General features: G+C 40.9%; 1 protein-coding gene across 5 annotated transcripts in view; it reads right to left on the bottom strand.

The window, feature by feature from the left end:
- The window catches only part of TMEM108 (transmembrane protein 108), a 384,728-nt gene that overhangs the window by 284,013 nt on the left and 80,218 nt on the right, over window positions 1-20,497 (bottom strand). For 2 of the 5 annotated variants that reach the window (XM_061421259.1, XM_061421253.1), the window contains exon 3: window positions 6,563-6,625. The exons of the other annotated variants lie outside the window; for them this stretch is intronic. The gene's annotated coding sequence lies outside the window, so the exon portion shown is untranslated. The remainder of the gene's footprint in view (window positions 1-6,562; window positions 6,626-20,497) is intronic. 5 annotated transcript variants of the gene reach the window in all.

The following is a 20,497-nucleotide window of genomic DNA, read 5'->3' on the forward strand; positions in this document are numbered from 1 at the left end:
GTTAGGATACAAATAGATGCAAGTAAGGCATATGAAAACAGCCCGTTCTCTTAAGCAGGTTAGTATGTTTCCTAGCAAACTTATTTACACTTTCATTTGCTTGGTGGGTCCCTTCTTGATAGATAAAGTAAACTTCAGATTTGCCTCAAAAAAATTATTAAAGATCATGAATCAATGGGCTACAAATGCATGATACTGCTGGAGAGAGATCCAGGGCTCTGTCAGATGGCTGCAGCCAACTACATCTCAAGTTATTTTTAAAAAACGACTCCTCTGTTCATGCACATTATCACAAGAGGCTCTGTCCATGCATACAAAGCAGGAAAGAACTGAATTAAATCAGTGTGCTGAATGGAACAGGAGAGTAGGTGGAGGGGAGTACCTATCCTTTTCCTCTTCTTTTCTCTGTTATTTTCCTTTCCTCCCCTATCTGGTACTCTTGGATACACTCTGTCAGCTTGTGCAAACTGACAGCCTAGACTCAGGAAAGGCACACGTGCAAACATGTTTTGCAGCCTGTGCAGAATGATCAGACTTTGGTGAATGAGTTAGTACATGTCCAAAGCACTCCAGAAGCTGCAAAGAATGATCCATGTTACTCATCTGATACAACCACTGGTGAGACAAGAAAGGCAGATGTCTTCATTTTACAAGTAGGAGAGGTTACTGATGCAATCAAGGCCACACTGTTAGAAATGATAGATTCCACTGTCAAGTCCAATCCTCTCACTCTTGGTCTGCGGCAACAGCCCCACACCACACTGCCTAGAACGTAACAAACCTTTTTTCTTTTTGCACATCCCTATGGTAAACTGACAACACCTAGCATCCATCTGTTATATCCAGAGGAAACAGAATCCTGGGTGGGGAAGGATTCATAGCCCTCAGCCTCACTGTGATTTCACACGGGACTTATTATGTTCTGAAACAGCCACTTTTCAGATGTTAAGCAGTTTTAACTTATGTTAAAGTTAAAATGTGTTCTTCTGTTAGTGAAAAACATGGTTTGGGGGCAATGTCCAAAGAAAATTACCTACTGTTCTAAAGTTTGCATCTGTGCTAAGTCTCTTGAGTCATGTCTAGCTCTTTGAGATCCCATGGAGGAGCCTGCTAGGCTCCTCTGTCCATGGGATTCTCCAGGCAAAAATACTGTAGTGGGATGCCATCCCCTTCTCCAGGGGATGTTTCTGACCCAGGGATTGAACCCCATCTCTTATGTCTCCTGCATTGGCAGGCAGGTTCTTTACTACTAGTGCCACCTGGAGAGCCCTTCTTACTAAAGCTGAGATATCAAATGGGGGCAGGAGTGGCTTAGGTTTGTAGGTCTCTAATTTGAGAGGCAACTAAAATGTATTTTGCAAACATAAAATTTAACATAAATGCTTATAAATTACCTCCAAGATGGCGGAGTAGAAAGACATGCGCTCATCTTCTCCAGCAATATCAAGATCACAACTAGCTGCTGAACAACCAGAGACAGAAGAATGATGGATCCCACCAAAAAAAGATACCCTGCATCCAAGGACAAAGGATAAACCCCAACAAGACAGTACTAGGGGTGAAACTGTTTAGAATCAAACCTCAGATCCACCAGAGATGCTCGGAGGGTGCGAATGATATCTTGTGCACACAAGAACTCAGGGAAAGGAGCAGTGACCCTCAGAAGAGACTGACTCAGACCTGCCTTTGAGTGTCTGAATGTCTCCTACAGAGGCACAGGTCAGCAGTGACCTACCATGGGAACTTGGGCTCTGGTTTCAGCAGATCTAGGAAATGTGATATATAGTATAAGTTCATTGGAGGAGGCCGCCATTAAGTGCCACCACAGAGCCACCAAGCAGACGACCCACAAAACAGAGAACAATTATACCAAAGGAGTTCTTGCACTGTTGCAAAAGTTCTAGGGCCCACAAAAGATTTCCCGAGCTGGAGATCTGGCAAGGGACTGAGCCCCCCCAGAAAAACAGATTCTTGGAGGACAAAACAAACCTTGTAGGCACAAGGTTCAGGAGAAAGGAGCAGTGACCCCACAAGAGACTGAGCCAGATTTGCCTGTGAGTGTCCAGGAGTCTCCAGTGGAGGCATGGGTCCATAGTGGCCTGCTGTGGGGTCAGGGGCACTGACTACAACAGTCCTGGGAGCCACGGCATGCTGGCATAAGTCCTTTGAAAGAGGTTGCCATTACTGCCATTACTCCTACCATAGTTTGGTCTCAGGCCAAACTACAGGGAGGGAACATAACACATCAGAAGAAAATTGGATTAAAGATTTACTGAAAATGGCCCAGCCGGCTAGAGCAGACCAAAAACCAGTTGAATACACAGCCAGTCACTCCCACCAAAAAACTTCCACAAGCCTCTTATCCTCATCTATCAGAGGCCAGACAGAATGAAAACCACAATCACAGAAAACTAACCAAACTGATCACATGGATCACAGCCTTGTGTAGCTCAATGAAACTATGCGCCATGCAATATAGGGCCACCCAAGATGGACAGGTCATGGTGGAGAGTTCTGACAATACATGGTCCACTGGAGACGGGAATGGCAAACCACTTCAGTATTCTTGCCTTGAGAACCCCATGAACAGTACAAAAAGGCTAAAAGATATGACACTGAAAGATGAACTCCCTAGGTTGGTAGGTGCCCAACATCCTACTGGAGAAGAGTAGAGAAACAGTTCCAGAAGGAAATAAGAGGCTGAGCCAAACTGGAAACAATGCCCAGTTGTGGATATATCTGGTGGTGAAAGTAAAGTCCGATGCTGTAATGAACAATACTGCATAGGAACCTGGAGTGTTAGGTCTATGAATCAAGGTGAATCAGAAGTGATCAAAAGGAGATGGCAAGAGTGAACATCAAACTTCTAGGAATCAGTGAACTAAAATGGACCAGAATGGGTGAATTTAATTCAGATGACCATTATATCTACTACTGTGGACAAGAATCCCTTAGAAGAAATGGAGTAGCACTCACAGTTAACAAAAGAGTCCAAAATGCAGTTCTTGGGTGCAGTCTCAAAAACAACAGAATGATCTCTGTTTGTTTCCAAGGCAACCCATTCAATATCACTGTAATCCAAGACTATGCCCCAACCACTAATGTCAAAGAAGCTGAAGTTGAATGGTTCTATGAAGATCTACAAGACTTTCTAGAACAACAAAAAAAAGATGTCCTTTTTATCACAGGGGACTGAAATGCAAAAGCAGGAAGTCAAGAGATACCTGGAATGAAAGGCAAGTTTGGCCTTGAGTACAAAATGAAGCAGGGCAAAGGCTAACAGAGTTTTGCCAAGAGAATGCACTGGTCATAGCAAACACCCTTTTCCAACAACACAAAAGATGACTCTACACATGAACATCACCAGATGGTCAATACCAAAATCAGATTGATTACATGCTTTGCGCCAAAGAGGAAAAAGTTCTATACAGTCAGCAAAAACAAGACTGGAAGTTGACTGTGGCTCAGATCATGAACTCCTTATTGCCAAATTCAGACTTAAATTGAAGAAAGTAGGGAAACCACTAGGCAATTAAGGTATGACCTAAATCAAATCCCTTATGACTACCAATGGAAGTAAGAAATAGATTCAAGGAATTAGATCTGATAGACAGAGTGCCTGAAGAACTATGGACAGAGGTTTGTGACAGTGTATAAGAGGTGGTGATCAAAATCATCCCCAAGAAAAAGAAATGCAAAAAGGCAAAATAACCATTTGCCTTTTTGCAAATGGTTGTTTGAGGGGTCCTTATAAATAGCTGAGAAAAGAAGAGAAGCGAAAGGCAAAGGAGAAAAGGAAAGATAAACCCATGTGAATAAAGAGTTCCAAAGACAGCAAGGGGAGATAAGAAAGCCCTCCTAAGTGATCAATGGAAAGAACTAGAGGAAAACAATAGCATGGGAAAGACTAGAGACCTCTTCAGGAAAGTTAGAGATAGCAAGGGAACACTTCATGCAAAGATGGGTACAACAAAGGACAGAAATGGTATGGACCTAACAGAAGCAGAAGATATTAAGAAGAGGTGGCAAGAATACACAGAAGAACTATACAAAAATGATCTTAATGACCCAGATAACCACGATGGTGTGATCACTCACCTAGAGCCAGAAATCATGGAGTCCAAAGTCAAGCAGGTCTTAGGAAGCATCACTACAAAGGTAGTGGAAGTGATGGAATTCCAGTTGAGTTATTTAAATCCTAAAAGATGCTCTTAAAATGCTGCACTCAATATGCCAGCAAATTTAGAAAATTCAGCAGTGGCCACAGGACTAGAAAAGGTCAGTTTTCATTCCAACCCCAACAAAGGGGTCAAAGAACGTTCAAACTACTGCACCATTGCACTCATTTCACACGCTAGCAAAGTAATGCTCAAAATTCTCCAAGCCAGGCTTCAACAGTATGTAAACCGAGAACAAAAAATGAAGATAATGGCAACCGGTCCCATCACTTCATGGCAAATAGATGGGGAAACAATGGAAACAGTGACAGATTTTATTTTCTTGGGCTCCAAAACCATTGCAGATGGTGATGGAAGCCATGAAATTAAGAGGTGCTTGCTCCTTGGAAGAAAAGCTATGACAAACCTAGACAGCATATTAAAAAACAGAGACATTACTTTGCCCACAAACTCCATCCAAACAAAGCTATGGTTTTTCCAGTAGTCATGTATGGATGTGACAGTTGGACCATAAAGAAGGCTGAACACCAAAGAATTGATGCTTTTAAGCTGTGGTGTTGGAGAAGGCTCTTAAGAGTTCCTTGGACTGCAAGGAAATCAAACCAGTCAATCCTAAAGGTAATCAATCCTGAAGAGTCATTGGAAGGACTGATGCTGATGCTGAAGCTCTAAAACTTTGGCCACCGGATTCAGAGTTGACTCACTAGAAAAGACCCTGATGCTGCGAAAGATTGAAGGCAGGTGGAGAAGGGGACGACAGAGGATGAAATGTTTGGATGGCATCACTGACTGAATCGACATGAGGTTAGCAAGCTCTGGGAAACGGTGAAGGGCAGGGAAGCCTGGCATGTTGTAGTCCATAAAGTCACAGAGAGTCAGACAGGACTGAGCGACTGAACAACAACAATCCCTTCTTTTTGGAAAAACTGATTCCATTTAATATTCATGGTACTCTATAACCACAAATACTATATTATCATGGGAGGATTATTTTTTCATTGGAGGCAGAGCAAAAATCTGATAAAATTTTATCAATTTAGGTTTGGGGAAATGTCAGAATTGGGAAGTCTTTAAACAGTCTTGATATTATAACATTGAGTGTTTCCCACATTTGGACGGCACCAGAGTCTCAAGAAGGGCTTATACTCAGCAGGCTGTGAGAACCACTATCAACCAACCCCAGAGACTAAGAAACCTGGTGAGTAGCCAGTAGCCTGTTAAGTCCATGCTGCTCTTCTCCCAGAAAAGTTTAATGATAAATTCTAAAGAAGGGTAGTTTTAAAATAACTACTCCCTCCTAGCTGGGGGGCAGGATGGGGGAACTTCTGCAGGCCGAGAGTTGCAAACTTCATATGTTTACTGATTACTCTAATGAGCAGCCGAAACTGTTCAAGTGAGAAAATAGCCAGCAACATGGATTTCCAAGACTACACTTTGAGAACTGTAGAGATTTGTTGAAACTCCTTATAACTTTGGTTGTTTTTCCAAATCCAGTGCACTGAATCCAGCCTCACAAATCTTTGTTTAGCATTTATTATTAATGGCAAGGCAATGGTGCCTGCTACCTTCTGACTCTGGATTCAGAGTAAGACTGGACAACTTAGTCACAAGCAAACAGACATAGATACATACACACAGAGCAAATGCTACAAGTGAGCCTGTTGAGAACATCATTAGGAAAGGATCTGTGAGGTCAGCAATGATTACCATAGCAACAACAGCCAATGGAAACTCCATCATTGTTACGAGTGCAATGATTTGAGATCTCAGTCTCCTGTGGGAGGTTTCTGTTGGCTTGTTTTAAGAGGCCAGGATAGACTTTGGTCTGCTTTTGTCCCTGGCAGAGAAGAATGAACTCTTTATTAAAGGTTGCTCATTGTCCACATATAAAACTGAAACTAAAAGTTCAGGACTCTATTATTCACTAATTTGCTTGTTTTTGAACAGAAATTGTTCAGGGAGTTCCCTGGTGGTCTAGTGGTTAGGATTCAACACTGTCACTCCCACGGCCTAGGTTTGATCCATGTTGGGGAACTCAGATCCTGCAAGGCATGTGTTCAGCTCTAGCCTATTAAAAGCCATCCAGTCACTCACTGGGAAGGTTCTCTGCTACATTAGACCAAGTTGTTCCATTTGGAATCAATGCTCATCTGATACTGTGATCCAAACTTAGAGCAAACTGTCAGCAAACTGTGAAATGATCTGAATGCACTTAAATGATCTCTAACAATCAAGCCAAAATAAGTACTATTTGAGTTAAAAGCATATGCAGATATATTTTCCTTTGAATGTACTAGCATCTCATGGTTGAATACTAAGAATGTTTAGTAAATATGCTGAACATAAGTCAGTTTAAAATTTGAATTTGATGATATGGTATTCACCCTGAAGACAGAATGTCTTAGAATTAGAAGGCATTTTAGAGATAACTTAGTACATCTTCATAGCTAGGATATGAAAAAAAATATATACATTTCACTTACTGAGTAGACAAATATATGTGTGATAAACATAAAATACACATATACATATACACATACAAAATACTAAAAGAATGTTCACTGAAGTTTTAACAGTTATCTGTAAACAGAATTACACATAATTTTATTTTCGTGTTTTGACTTGTATTTTCTGACTTTCTTCCTTTACAAGGAGTTGAATTTATTGTTACCCTGTTTATGGCATATTATTATCATTGTTCTTGCAAGGTTCTCTTTTGCTTTATTTATTATTTCCCTTTTTATCTCCCCACTTCTAGCCCTCATCCCTCACACAACCAACTCTGACAGGTTGAACTGGTACTTCTTCAGTATCTCCCTTCATTTCTACTAAGACTATAAGCTTGAAAGCAGATAGCCTCATTTTGTGCACTTACAGAAATGAGTATCATTTTGTGGGCATGTAATTTAACTTGTACTGCATCTCATTTTTCTTACTATTTACATTTGGCACTATGCCCTTAAGATCCAGTCATGTTGATAAATGTTCATCTTATCAATGCACCATACTCCTTTATGCTCTTTGAACTAAATTTGAACTAACCACTTTGTTAGTAAAGGACAACCAGTTTACCTCCAAGTCCCTCTTTAGTTCAGTTCAGTTCAGTAACTCAATAGTATCTGACTCTTTGTAACCACATGGACTGCAGCATGACAGGCTTCCCTGTCCATCACCAACTCCCAGAGCTTACTCAAACTCATGTCCATCGAGTCAGTGATGCCATCCAACCATCTCATCCTCTGTCGTCCCTTCTCCTCCTGCCTTCAATCTTTTCCAGTATCAGGGTCTTTTCTAATGAGTTGGCTCTTCACATCAGGTGGCCAAAGTATTGGAGTTTCAGCTTCAGCATCTGTCTGTCCAATGAATATTCAGGACTGATTTCCTTTAGGATTCACTGGTTGGATCTCCATGCAGTCCAAGGGACTTTTATGAGTCTTCTCCAACACCACAGTTCAAAAGCATCAATTCTTCAGCGGTAAGACTCCCTCTTACCATCACAATAACCTTGCGTGAATACACTCACGTCCTAGTATGGTGCTTTACATACACACAATGCAGAAGAGATAAGAGACGCAGGTTCAATCACTGGGTTGAGAAAATAACCTGGAGGAGGGCATGGCAACCCACTCTAGCATTCTTGCCTGGGAATACTGGAAGAGCCTGGCAGGCTACGGTCTATAGGGTTGCACAGAGTTGGACATGACTGAAGCAACTTAGCATGCACAGACGCATACATACACACATATATGCTGCTGCTGCTAAGTCGCTTCAGTCGTGTCCGACTCTGTGAGACCCCATAGACGGCAGCCCACCAGGCTCCCCTGTCCCTGGGATTCTCCAGGCAAGAATACTGGAGTGGGTTGACATTTCCTTCACAATGCATGAAAGTGAAAAGTGAAAGTGAAGTTGCTCAGTCGTGTCTGACTCTTAGTGACCCCATGGACTGCAGCCCACCAGGCTCCCCTGTCCCTGGGATTCTCCAGGCAAGAATACTGGAGTGGGTTGACATTTCCTTCACAATGCATGAAAGTGAAAAGTGAAAGTGAAGTTGCTCAGTCGTGTCTGACTCTTAGTGACCCCATGGACTGCAGCCCACCAGGCTCCTCCGTCCATGAGATTTTCCACAGTACTGGGGTGGGATGCCATTGCCTTCTCCACACACACACACACACACACACACACACATATATATATATATATATATGTGTGTATATGCACGTGTATATGCATATATATATGCATGTGTTTAAATATACATACATATATATTATATGTATATATACGTGTGTGTGTGTGTGTGTGTGTGTATATATATATATATATATATAAGACAAAGACATTTTCATATATCTCCAGAGTAGAATATCTGGGTTATGGGTGTGAGTGGCCCTAATTCAAACAGGTAGTGTCACAGGCTCTCCAAAATGGTAGCATCAGTCTATCTCCTATTAACAATGCATGAAGGTCCCCAAAGTCCCAGAAACACAGGGCATAACTGAGATCTCTAAAACACTATACATGCCATTATCAATTTAATTTGCATTTCTCTCAGCACTAGTGACTTGGAGTATCTTTTCTAATACTTTGATAGCCTTTTGAGTTTCCTCCTCATTAACTGCCTTTTCTAATCCTTTGCCCAAATTTTCTACAAATAACATGTATCACTTTAAAAATAATCTCCTGCCTCCAGTGAAATCGGCTGAATAAGACAGGCATGAGAGGCAACTAGAAGACCCAAACGTGAGAACAGATGGCAGTTAATCCATCTTCTGAAAATAGCAGTGACTCAGTAGTCAACAGAGAATTTGATAACTGCACAACAGTGATAACAGGGACAGCAGCAATGGCTGATGTTATGTGAAACACATCCATTCCTGTGGTCCCTGGCTCATAGTATATGTTCATTAAACCTGACTTCTCTCCCTTATCTTCTTGGATTACCACAACAAATCTGTGAACAGGAGAATTGTGTGTTATTTTTAGTCCCCTTTAATGGAGAACAAAACTGCCTGGGCGGATGCCCTGATAAGTGTGAGAAGCATGAGTAACGCAGGTGCTTCCAGCTTCTCCTCTCATTTCTACTAGGAGAGTAAGCTTGAAAGCCTGGACACAAGTGGAGGCTTCCATCTCCTCAACTTACCGGCATGTGGCCTTAGCAAGTCAAGCCACTGTTTGAACTTCAGTTTACGCCATTAGTCATTAGTCAAATGACTAATGACGGCATTTTCCTCAAGATGTTGTACTGAGGATTAAATGAATGATTTCCTGTGAGCCATGCAGAATAGTGCATGACACCCAGTAAGTGCTTAGTGAATATGAGTACTTAGTGAACGTTAGCTTGTCTTTGGAGTATGGAGACTATACTAAACTGACACCATAAATGGTCTTTCATAAACACCCTCCAATTATAAGCTTGTAAGAATTCATTTTGAAGGATTAAAGGCAACATAGCATATGAACACTTTATATCTGAAATACTGCATTTCATTCTAAACATTTTTCATAATACACCTTTTTCCAATTTGGCTTTAAAAAATTATCCTGAGGAGGTAAACATTTTTGTTAGAAATTTTCTGGGGGGTTTCTTTTTTTAGGTCTTCATATCTCTAGTAACACATTCAAGGATTGACTAGATAAAACAGAACTGTTGGAAAATAGGCCTCCATAAGGAGAAGGCTAGCACTTCTGTCCTCCTTGTACAAGGATATTCTTACTCATATTTCTATCCGCTGAGGTAAGAAAGGATGTCAACCAAAGCAAAGCAACTAGTGGTAGCCATGGCCTAAATAAAAGCAACCCTCATTTTTCTCAGCTTTAAAATATAAAGTAAAATTGAAGTGGGTAAAGCAGGGGAATCAAATCAAGCATGTGTTACAAACACTAGGGTTAAGGGAACAGCAACAACAGAATGAGAGCTCCTGGATTCTTACGTAAGTGGTCAGAACTCACTGAATTACAAAAATCAGCATCATGGTACAAGAAGAGCTAGTGTCTTAAGTCCTGGTTCCTTTATGTTATAGCAAGACAGGATCTGATGGCTTATTATGCCTCTTCTATGAGACTCAAATTCCTTATTGTAAGGTGAAGCATAGCACAAAAAAATCCTTTCTCTTCCCATTTCCTTCTAACCCTAAATTCTAGGACCTATATTTAAATTTTTTAAAATTTCCTACATGTTTATAATGATACTACCTTTCCCAGCAGATATAACACTATGTTAGTGAAAGTGAAAGTGTTAGTTAGTTAGTCGTGTCTGACTCTTTGCAACCCCATGGACTGTAGTACACCAGGCTCCTGTGTCCATGGAATTTTCCAGGCAAGAATACTGGAGTGGATTGCCATTCCCTTCTCCAGGAGATCTTCCTGACCCAGGGATTGAACCTGGATCTCCTGCACTGCAGGCAGATTCTTTACCATCTGAGCCACCACAAGTGGTTCAACTCTTCTCTCTCTGTAATTGGAATGCACAAACGAGGATCCAGCTGCTACATCTAATTGGATGAGAGATGTTGAACTTGAAGAAAATGACCAGATACTCCTTCCAAAAGCACTGTCTTATCTATATTTTTGCCAGACATGACTCCCCTGCAAATGTAGGCTCAAAGATGTGAAGCTGCTTCTTTCTCCATGTGAATTTTCCCTTTTTCCCAAGATGGACCTGAAAAGGATAAAACACCCAGTGTACCCCAGAATTAACCATCACAAATACTGTGCATGCAATTGTCAAGAAGTGTCTAATACACACAGCCATATCCTGAAACCAATAAATGTGACCCTGGGGAATGCTCTGAGAGCTAGAACAAATGAGTACACACACTTCACCAAAAAACACAGGGCCACTTCAACAGGCACCTCTCTGGGCTATCAGTCAAAGAAAATCATCAGGGAGAAAACAAACATTCAGTCATCAGTGACTCAGCCCCACGTGGCTTGGCTCAAAGGTTGTGGTCGGGATGGAGATGGAGTGAGAACAGATCACCTTAACAAAGCCATTTTGCTACATGGGAAATTTTTATGTGGCTCCCCCCAAAATTTAACATCCTTTTTGTGATGTTACACAAAATGAGGGGGATTTACTCATTACTTAATTTTTTTAATATTCAGTTAGAACTGGATATGGAACAACGGATTGGTTCAAATTGGAAAAGGAGTACATCAAGGCTGTATATTGTCACCCGGCTTATTTAACTTATATGCAGAGTACAATATACAAAATGCTGGGCTGGATGACTCACAAGCTAGAATCAAGATTGCCAAGAGAAATATCAACAACCTCAGATATGCAGATGATACCACTTTAATGGCCAAAAGTGAAGAGGAACTAAAGAGCTTCTTGATGAAGGTGAAAGAGGAGAGTGAAAAAGCTGGTTTAAAACTCAACATTCAATAAACAAAGATCATGGCTTCTGGTCATTGGATGGACTGGTGCTGAAGCTGAAGCTCAAATACTTTGGCCACCTGATGCAAAGAACTGACTCCTTAGAAAAGACCCTGATGCTGGGAAAGATTGAGGGCAAAAGAAGAAGGGGGTGACAGAGGATGAGATGGTTGGATGGCATCACCAACTCAATGAATTTGAGCAAACTCCAGAGAAAGTGAAGGACATGGAAGCCTGGCATGCCGCAGTTCATGGAGTCACAGAGTAGGACGTGACTTAGGGACTGAACAACAACAACAAAATTTTATAAGAGATAGGAAAGAAAATATGTACAAAAGAGGCATTTTCACATGCCCTTCGTCTCACAGATGGCCATGAAGTATTCTAATAAGGGAAACAGGGAATCATCTGAGAACTGACCTAAAGTCAGTTGTGCTATAATGCTTCTTTGAAAACAAAAAATTTGTTTCAATGCAAGTGATATACTAGGGAACCATTAGAGCATACTGCAAATCTTGTGTTTGCTTGTGAACAATTTCAACCATGAGAAACACTAGGAGAGTACAGAAAACCACACACAGCTGAACCCAAGTACCCTCACAAGCATGCATGTACCTCCAACACCCACCAGCTACCTGGCTCACCCGGTGATAACGTACCACCCAGCCACATCTGCTGTTACAATTTCCTTTCAGTTTCCAAACAACCCTCCTTCACTACTCACAATAACTTACAAGCTGCAACCTTTCCAACACCCACTTCCACAAGTAAACTTAAAAAACAAGTGATTTTATATTTCCCAGTCATTTAGTTCCTGGGGGGGTACCTACGATGATCAATCTTTCCTCCCTATAACCATTCTTCCTGTAACCCAGTTCCTTGTTCCCTACAGCCTTCAACAGCAGACACCAGCATTTTTTGTTTTTTTGGTTTGTTCCCCTGCTCCACCTCTCAGTGGAAAAAGAGCTGTTTTCTACAGGAAAGGAAAATACCTGCACTGCTATTAATGTGAACAAAGTATATAAACTCTCACTGCAGACATACTCTCCAAAGCCCTCAGGTCTTGTTCTTGTTTTCCAACAGAGTGGATCTGTCGATACAGACCTGCCAACCATCTCCCCAGAATTAAACGATGCCCTAAATTTCTTCCTTTTTGGTGAAGTACTGGGGAGAACATGGGGAGGGAAGGGCAGCAAAGAAAGTTTCATCTCCATTTATTTACTGATGGCAGTCAAGGGTGTGGCTGGAACTTAGTGTAAATCAATGGCAATCAAAGAGGCAGATTTTCTTAGACTTAATGTGAGGCATAGAGGAAAAGCTAGTTTGTGTGCGGATAGTAACATGTATGTGCACTAGGCATATATGTATTTCTTGCCCTGTTCTAATCTGCTTTAGGACAACTTCAAGGACACATATTACATACTATACTAGATACACATGCAAAATAATAAAAATGAAGCCAAGGAGCATGTGTGTATGTATATATACCATATATATATGATATATATATATGAATACACACATATGTATATGTAAGTCATAATTCAAACCCTAATTAAAGAGAATCTGTGTAATGTGTAATCTTGGTTACATAATAATGAGGAAAGAGATCAAAATGGAACACAGGAGAAACAGAGATTAGGTGAAGGAAAATCAGGCAGTGAAGTCCTAATCCTGGGTTCAAATACCAGTTCTGCCATTTACTTCTGGGCAAGTAATTTCCACTTTTCAAGTTTCAGTTCCTCACAGATAAAAGTGAGAATACTTCCCACCTAGAGTGTTATTTTCCAGATTAAATGACAATGTTCCTAAGGTCACAAGGGGATCACAACTTCTGCACCAGAGCTCTGGTTTTATACCATGTTCAGAAATTCCAATGGTCGGGCATCCCAGAGTTCTCAGCACTCTGGCTCTGAAGGACAGAATATGGGCACACACCCATGACCCCATACCCAAGCAGCAGTGGGACAGACACAAGCTGGCCTCAAAGGAGTGAAAGAATTGAGAAACCCCAGGGCTCTGTAACCTGATTTCCAATCGCTCCAGGTTGGAAGAACCATTAGGACAGCAGTTTGCAAAATGGGACCAGCAGAATCCACACCATCTAGAAACTTGTCAGAAATACAAATTATCAGGCCTTATTTCATGTACCTTGAATCAGGAAGTCTGAGTGTCTGGGTTGGCAACTCAAGTTTAAGAAACAAAGCCTTAGGAGATAAGAGTTTTGCTTCATTAAGTTCAAGAATTTGCATAATATCTGTTTCAAGTCAGAGTTTTGAAAAGAATAAAAAAAGAATACCAGTATCCATCTGGCCCTGCTCTATAAGTTAGTAATGAATTCACACCCTTTGGCTATTCTGGCCCTCCGGCAATGCTTGCTGCCTCCTCAGACCGTTAGCTGCTGCTGCTGCTAAGTCGCTTCAGTCGTGTCCGACTCTGCGACCCCATAGACAGCGGCCCACCAGGGTCCCCCATCCCTGGGATTCTCCAGGCAAGAACACTGGAGTGGGTTGCCATTTCCTTCTCCAATGCATGAAAGGGAAAAGTGAAAGTGAAGTCGCTCAGTCATGTCCAACTCTTCACGACCCCATGGTCTGCAGCCTACCAGGCTCCTCTGTCCATGGGATTTTCCAGGCAAGAGTACTGGAGTGGGGTGCCATTGCCTTCTCCACAGACCATTAGAGGTATGCTCAATTCCTGATACAACCAAAAATGTCACAAACATGCTGATCAAATCACGTGGGAGGATTTGTGGACAGAAAGCAATGGATGGTGTAATCCTCTTAGAATGAAAGGAGTGTGGAGAAAGAAAAAATCCCCTATTGGAGTGTGTAAATAAGGTCCACAGTGGAAGGATGACGTGAAAATGCATCCTTTTACATATCCAGCACCAAATACTTATTTCTGCTTGTCTTCCTGTCTGCCAGTGTCTGAAATTGGGGTTACGTACTCAAATAGGGCAAGCTACTTTACCTGGTGACCTTCTCCCCAACCTCCTGCCCTACACTCAAATCAACTCCAGAATTACCAGAGTTTGAGTTTATGAAGCTCTTGCAACATCTAGGCCCCTTGATTTTCTTCCTTTTCATTTATTTGCTTGTTTATCTGACTGAATTCCCCCCAGTTTTCTGAGAGATGGATGGGAGAAAAAGGAGAAAGAAAAAAAAAAGTGGGCAAAATAGGCTTGGTGAAGAAGAGCTACAATTACAATGGAAGCTAAAATACAGTATTTGTGACTAATGGGCAGATTTCATTATCCTGTACTGTTCTATAAGGAGTGCCATCTCCACTTACCAACCTGGAAAGAAAATCCGTAATAACTACAAATCGCAATGCCTAAGAGCTCCTATTGTATGCTAATGTTGCACCAAAGCTAAGATCACTCTATATTCACCGGCAGAAGGCTGCTCCTCCTGCAAGGTGTTAAGATGATTGTAAAAGTCACAACAATCAATTAAAACTGCATTTACCAGACAGAACATAAAACACACTGAAAAATACCTATGGCACAGACTTACTGACTTATGTATAAACTCATTCAACAGCAAGCAGCATCTCTAATTTTTTCCACCATAATCTTTATGAGTTTTAGAAATTAAGTAATTCTTATAATTACAGAGGAATACTCATGTTACACATAAAACCAAGCAAATGGATATACATTGTGTCTAATAACAATACAAAAATTTCCAAAGAATATTTTTGGTTATAATATTTGTCTTAGTCCCTTTAGAACAGTTAGATTATCACTCTAAACTCTCCCCAGAGATACATATTATCTCAATTTTGACAGAAATATCACGTAAAAGGAATCATATGTCATGGAACATTGTAATGAGAATGAACATTGGGAATCATCTAATCCAACCCTTTCTCATTTTATGAGCAAAGATATTGAGACTCAGGAGATTTAATATTTGCCCAGGATTACACAGCTTGCCAATGGCTCAGTGAGAATTAGCACTTTCCCTTTGACTCTAATATATTGTTCTTTCCACTGTATCATTCTGCCCCTAGCCTTCAGATAGAGCTAACCAAGGACCTGACTGCACCAGAAGGCCAGAGAATAGAAGCTCCTGATCAGAGTTTTCCCACTACATACTTCTCTCTGTGTCTGTGTTTGGCTGAAATCTAATCATCACACACTTAAACTATGTACACTTCTTCAGGTGGTGACTCACAGATCTGCCTTGAGCATACTCTTAGGACAAGACATTTTTCTTTCAGGGGCTTGTACTAGCCTTGTAGGGATGCTGCAAGGAGGAAGCTCTCTACCAATTAGAAAAATAAAAATAAACTATGATTCCTAGGATTCAAAGAGTCAGATACAGATTTTAAGATTTTCAAACTCAGAAAAAGATGAGACAGAAGTATTTATAAGATATTTAATTCCTCAGTGACTGCCTTCCAGGCCCAAACGGCATGAAAGTCAGTTAATCTGTAAATGTTCCATATTCAAGAGGCTCACCAATAATCTATTTTTCTAAGGGCTCTGCTGTTCAAAACCCTACAGTGTCTCCCTTACACAGAATAAAAACTAAAGTTCTTAGACTGCACAGTAGGTTTTTTATAATCTGTTTAACACCATTTAAATACTACTATATTACTTGCTCTTGTAAAACCCATGCTGTATTAACTACCTATTACTGTGAAACAAATTAGCCCAAAACTTAGTGGCTTAGGACAACGATAAATACCTCACAGAGATTCTGTGGGTCAGGAATCTGAGAGTAGCTTTATGGCTGCTTCTAGTTCAGGATCTGCCACGAGGCTGCAGTCACCTGAAAGCTTGACTAGAAGTGGAAGATCTGCTGCCAAGATGGCTTTCCCATAGCCTTGCTGAGGGCACCTCCCCAAAGAAATGCTGGTCTCTTAGGGCATGGCAGCTATTTCCCTTCAAAAACAGAGACTCAGGAAAGCCAGCTTCAAGCTACAAGGTCTGCTTTGACCTAGCCTCAAAATCAGACATCATCATTTCTGTAATATCCTATTGGTAACACTGGCCAGCCCAATCCCATTTGGTAGGGGACTATACAAAAGTGTCAATACCAGTAGGTGGGGATTGTAGGAGGCTATTGGAGGCTAGCTACTGTATGCACCATACCAGCCACCACACTCTGCCATTTTGCCACAAAGTTGGCCCCTCTGCCTCCTGCTCATATTAAAATGGTTAGTAAAAAAAGCACATGATCTAGAGTTAGTGAAACTGGGTTCAATCTCAGTCAGTCAAAGCCTGGAGTCTGATTATGAGCAAATCTCCTAGTTTTACCTCCTATATCTGTAACAGAAATACTATAATCCCTACTGAAAAAAGTAAGTGTGGTTACTAAATGAAGTTCAGTATAGAAAACTACTTTGTAGACTGCAGATAAGTAAAATTGTTTCTCAACCACCACTTTCCTTCTGGGCCTGCCTGTACACCACTGTTTCTTAAACGTTCTCCTCTCCATTGAAAGGCCCAGTGTCCTCTTCTCAGTTCTGACAGCACCATATGTATTCCTACACAGTCTTCTCACATTGTGCATTTATTATAAGTACTTGTTTACATGAAATTCACTCCTACTAGCTTATACATTTCTTCAGGTCAAAATCTCTCATATCACTGTCTATTACAAAATAGTCAATAAATGTTTGATTAATCAAACTAGCATGCCTTTATCCTTTAATCACCATCCAAAGAGACAGGAAGGCCTTTCTGCACACACAGTCCATGGGATACACATGATAGAAGGGAGAAAGGTTAATTTTAATTCTAGACAGTCAGGGCATCTTGACACCTACGATGGAGAAAATAGTTTGGCACTTTGGAACATGTCTCAGATATCAAAAGCTGAGCTCCTAGGATAAATGATGATTTTTGGAGAACTGGGGAATACATGCCCAGCCAGTTTATCCCTCCACTGACAGAGGAGAGTCAGAGGAGTTTTGGGATAAGAGTGCAACAGGCAGAATTCTAAAGATGTACCTCCCCTGACATTTCCTGTTCCTGGCTACTAATCCAGCCATTAATCTAGGTATTGCTCTTTAGGGACTTCACAGATGATATTAAGGTTATTCATAAGCTGACCTTAAGACAGAGGTATTATCTGGGTGGGTCCAATGTAATTACCTCAGTCAGAGAAGTCAGGGAGAGGCACAGGAAAAGGAAGGCAGAAAAGATGAGAAAGGAGGAAAGGTCAGAGAGATTAAAAATGTGAGGACTCAACCCACCATTGCTGCCTTTGAAGACGGAAGAAGGGAGCCATGAGCCAAGGAAAGTGGCGAGCCACATGAAGCTAAGAACAACCCCCAGTTGACATGCAGCAAAGAAATGGGAGTCTCAGGCATACAAAGGCAAGAAACTAGGAACTTCTAACAACCTAGTAAGCCTGAAGTGAACCTTGATTTCAGTCTTATAAAATCCAAGTCTGTGAGGTCAGTTAAGTCACCCCAGACTCCTAACACACACTGTGAGATAATAAAATGCATGTTATTTGAGCTGCTAAATGTCCAGTAATTTGTTATGGCAGCAATGGAAAACTAATCCAAAGAGTAAGAGGGTTTCTGAAAATAAAACAGCCTTCTCTCCCTATCTGCACTTTGAACCAAGTCTATGTGGATGGGGGATAAAGCAAAAGAAACCTCAGGTGAGTTCAGAAGCTGAGAGAAGCTTAGCACCTAGCAGGATCCGGAAGGATGGAAGAGCCAGCAGCACAAGGAGAGCAGGGACATGCATGGGGGCCACCATACAGGTCTGTGCTTTCTAGCGAGATGAGAGAGAAAACCAAGAGTTTCCCTCATAGTATCAGAGAGGAAGGCCTGAGGTATCAGCAGGGTCTGGGGCCTGGAAGACAGAATGAAAACTTTCAGCTGTGCACTCGGCAGACCCAAAGACCACTGGAAACCCTACATCTGAATGGAAGTGTCACAGATCTCAGAATAACACCTAATCCCAAGAAGCTTACCCTGAGGGAGAAGCAAAGTGGAAAGCAGAAGGAAAGAAACCCAAAATCAACTGAGTGTTTGCTCAAACTAGAGAATGAGGGGAAGTGTCTGGAAGTTTCTGAATTTACCATTAAGTTGTCAAGATTTCATTTTCAGCCAAAAGAGAAAAATGGAGACTCAAGAGGTAAAATTCGGTTATAAACAAAGTTTTATTTTGTATACCAAGTCTGTGACTGATGATAATTGCCAGAGACAGACGCCATTTATCAAAGTTATTATCTTCCAAAAGCCATACTTCACATTCATCCTGTAATTTAATATCCATAATAACCCTCCAAGCCTTGCACTGCTATCATCTCTATTTCATAAGTAGAGAAACCAAGACTAAGAGACATGAAGAAAATAGTCCAGAACGTGACAACTGGCAAATGGTAGATTCCAGATTCAAATATCTACCCACCTAGTATTTCCTCTTTGAATTCCTTTCAGTGAGTGTGCAGAAGGGATGCTACTATTTATGAAAGCATTTATAAATTCATCTGTAATTATACTATCTATAAGACGACTTTTATGAATTCTTTGGTATCTCAATAATAGCAATAGCATCTGTTAACTTATCTTGAAAGCACAGACGTGCCAAGCAGCTCTAAGTGGCTTTTGTGGATCATTTAAAAATTATGATTTTCTCCTTTTTGTAGATGAGAAAAGTGAGGCCCTGACTTCTCTGAATACACAGAGTAAGAGGCAGGGCCAAGATCTGAACCCAGGCACTCTGACTCCAGTCTTCATGTTTACCCATGGGCTGCACAGCATTCCTACCTTGAGTCACCCTTAAGACCTAGGAGTCAACAAGAAATGCTGCACTGGCCCAGAAGAGAGATTCTGGAAGCAGCATGGAGGGGTGTTTATAGAAAAGCATTGTTACACTCTATGACTACGCTTATTAAGGTTTAGCTGTCCCTGAAGTGATCTATCTTGCTTTTCTTACCTACTTCATTGCTTTGATGCTTAAGATACACCATCAATTCAATAATAGCTACTGAGGTTATAAGCAAACACATTTATTATAAGTCCTATTCAAAGTTCAGAAATATTAAGAGTGTCAATAATAAGGATACGTATTTATATTTTCCAGTTTGTACCACCTCCTGAAAAAACAAATTCAAGTTCATTTATCCAATACTTTCTAAAAGCCAAGACTATGGAGTCAGAGATAAATGACACAGTCCTGGTTTCACTGGACTCACAGGGACACTTTAGCCAATAGCATGTGACACTAAGTGAGCAAACTGGAGGAGCAACTAGCTGGAAGGGGACGGGCTATGAGGAAAAGCTTTCTGGAAGAAGCCATGCTATCAGAATTCAATCTGTAAGGATCTGAGAGCAAAGAGGTGGCCAAGATTTTAAAAAGAGGAGGCTACGACTTATTTAAGGGGCTGTAAACACAGTTGAAAAACTCCTTTCACTGACTTCTACTGAACTAACTTCTGAATTAACACTCTCCATTCTCTCTGAAAGACATCTTGACACTCAAGCCAAATACTAATGGATTCTCTCCAGTGGGCCAGGGCACTTGATGTCTCACCCAGGTGAGGGAAATGTTTGTAAGAGTCACTTGTATTGGTTCCCAACATATGGGAACCATATGTTGTGTATGCCAGTTGTGCTTGGCTTTATAATCAAATTAATTAAACATTATATTATTTAATTAAATATTATATAAGTCAGTGAAATATGAGTGTGAAAAAAAAAAGTTACTGTTTCTAAGAAAACTAGGTTGACTCTTTCAAAACAAGTCAAAAAGACTAGCTGCCAAAAAGTTACTGTCAAATTACAAGTGAGTGAGATGGCTATAAAAGACTGGAAAATATAACATAGCAACCTAGAAGATTCTGCTCTTTCATTCACTCTACTTGAAAGAAACTCAATTGAAATCAAGAGAGATATTATGGGTGTGGTTACACAAGAAAACTGATGAGGTACTTTGACAAGTAGAGCCACATTCAAGGCAAAGGCT

This window comes from Bos javanicus, chromosome 1 (genome assembly GCF_032452875.1).
Source record: "Bos javanicus breed banteng chromosome 1, ARS-OSU_banteng_1.0, whole genome shotgun sequence".
NCBI classification, from domain to species: domain Eukaryota; kingdom Metazoa; phylum Chordata; class Mammalia; order Artiodactyla; family Bovidae; genus Bos; species Bos javanicus.